General features: G+C 39.9%; 1 long non-coding RNA gene across 2 annotated transcripts; it reads left to right on the top strand.

Moving 5' to 3' along the window:
* Positions 1–21: 21 nt before the first annotated feature.
* LOC118600256 lies at positions 22–1,526 on the top strand. Of its 2 annotated transcripts, none has more exons than XR_004949867.1 (3): positions 22–684; positions 1,149–1,277; positions 1,477–1,491. It is a non-coding gene; the product is annotated as an uncharacterized LOC118600256 (long non-coding RNA). The 2 variants fall into 2 exon arrangements; XR_004949866.1 differs by having other exon boundaries at positions 189–684; positions 1,149–1,247; positions 1,477–1,526.
* The last annotated feature ends 866 nt before the right edge of the window (positions 1,527–2,392 follow it).

Genomic DNA, 2,392 nt, shown 5'->3' with positions numbered 1-2,392 from the left:
GTTATATCCAGCTGTGAAAGATGGTCAATTTATGTCAATATGATGCCTGGTGACATCATCACTCTGATGTCTGATGTCATCGATGACAATACTGATCATGTATGACATCATCACTGTTTGACATCCGATGTCATAGCCTACAAGCATCATTAGTGACATCATCTTTATTATTTTTTTCATTTCCATAAATTTTAAATGAAATGAAAGGGAGCACAAATGTAACCAGGAGTTATAACCCAATGGGCGCTAGGACCCAGGAAATTGTATCGACGCAATGCGCAGCCGCTCTCCCTTCAAACACCCCGGAAGTGCAGCGCGTGTCAGCCAGGCCAAGCAAACACACTTTGATGAGCTTGTCAGTCCCTGTCAGTACCCGATCCCCTTTCCCTAACCACGCCCTAAACGCGCGCATGTATATTACGTCACTTCCTCTTTGCCGCCAACATTTGCGACGATGGAGAGTTTTGGATTTGATTTACGTCAGCTGGATTTGATTTCCGACAGTTGGGTGATCGGGTAGCCGAAACAGAGATCCGACAACTGTATATTTAACAGCTGATCGCCACAGTCGCTACTATTCCATAAACCATATTCCAAAAACATCCATTCTTCTCTCAGTAACGGATCGCCTCCTTCAACAGAGTCACCACGTTCAAAGGATGACATGCAGGTACAAACTGAAAGGTAAATACGACTTAAGTCCTTGATATTTGTGCTTCGTTGCTAATTTAAACAGTTCATACATTTCATAAATACAACGTTATCATATTTGTTTCAATAAAGATCCAAAAACGTGTTTTGTATGTTAGTTTTAGTATGTACTTGTAGAATTTTCCTGATGATCATGGAGGACATAAGAAGAAATGAGGATTAAAATTTTGTTTTTTAATATTTAGTGATTGAAATAGTTGTGAATCAGGAGCAAATGAAAACATGTTTGTCAAAATGTTGTAGTTGTGTAAAATCTTAAAGTTCTACAGACACATTTCTGTACTGTCACAATAAATGTTAAAGTTGTTGATGGTTTCATAATTGCTGAGGCAGGAGAAATAACTTTACCTTTAGTTTGTAATTACCATTAATCTAAATTTTAAATTTTTTTATTTATTGATTTATTTGATAAACAACAAGGAATTCTCTGTTTTTAGATGGAATATGTCCTGGACCAAAACCGTCCTCCAGGAGAGCTCATAGTGAAGGAGGATGATATCTGCTCAACCTGTGAAGACTTTTGGATCCTGAGTTTGGTAAAATGGATGGAATACACAGTAACTATTGTTAGTCCAAAATACTGTCAAGAAAATATCATGTGACGCAACATTTGAAGAGTATTTCTTTGTGTTATTTCAGATTGGAAATGTTTGTCTAATAGCTGTGAGGAAAGCTGCACAGACATGTCATTAGTCATTCTGGTGCATCTTTTCTCTGGTTATAGACATGATGGTGTTAATGTTTGTGTGTTTGTGTTTCCTTTAGGAGAAAAATGTCTACAATGGTGACCTTTACTGTCTTTATGACCACCTGGAACAGGGGTGGCCAACCCTGGTCCTCAAGAGCCTCAACCCTGCCTGTTTTCCAGCTCTCCATGGACTGCTTGATGCTGTCAACCTAAATCAGGTGTGTTCAGCTAATCAGGATGTGGAATTACTTGAGTCAGCTAATCAGCAGCAAGCTGGTCAGGGAGAGCTAGAAAACAGGCAGGGTTGAGGCTCTTGAGGACCAGGGTTGGCCACCCCTGATCCTGGAAGGATCTCCAAGTTGACCTACTGCACTCCTTGCTGGTACTATTTTGATCGTTTTGTTCTTTTCTCCTGTGTGTGTGCATGTGTGTGTCTGTGTGCATGTGTGTCTGTGTGCATGTTTACTAATTAGTATCAAACCCTGTAGGAAACCTTCAGGTCAGAGGTCATGCTGATGTTTCCAGCTTAGAGCAGACAGACAGGTCCAGCTGATCTCTACCTGCTTTGTGCGAGTGTCCTCAGTCTCTCTCACTCTGTGCTTTTTTTCATAGGATAGAGAAAAAGGAGGAGAGGTTGATGTGTTGTGTTATGTGGATGATGATGATAACGTCTCTATTCAGACAATATTTATAGCTGAGAAACAGAAGCTCTTTCTGGACTCACTTCACCCTGATGGTTTTGGTGATGATCTCTACAGAACAATATTTAGGTTGATGCTACAGACATGGAAAGTTGTTCTATGACCAAGTGTGTTCTTTGACTTTAGGATCTCAGGCTAAAAGGTTCAACATGGAACTTTGTTAACAGATTTAAAGGTTCAACATGGAGCCACATCTCAGAATACTTTATTTATCTATTTTGACTGGCAAACATTTGATTTGTGTGTTATTTGTATTCTCTGCAGTACCAGGAGAATCTTTGACCCTGTCTGG

The sequence above is a fragment of the Oryzias melastigma genome, linkage group LG20 (assembly GCF_002922805.2).
Source record: "Oryzias melastigma strain HK-1 linkage group LG20, ASM292280v2, whole genome shotgun sequence".
Taxonomy (NCBI): Eukaryota; Metazoa; Chordata; class Actinopteri; order Beloniformes; family Adrianichthyidae; genus Oryzias; species Oryzias melastigma.
This window is presented reverse-complemented; position numbering and strand designations above follow the sequence as displayed.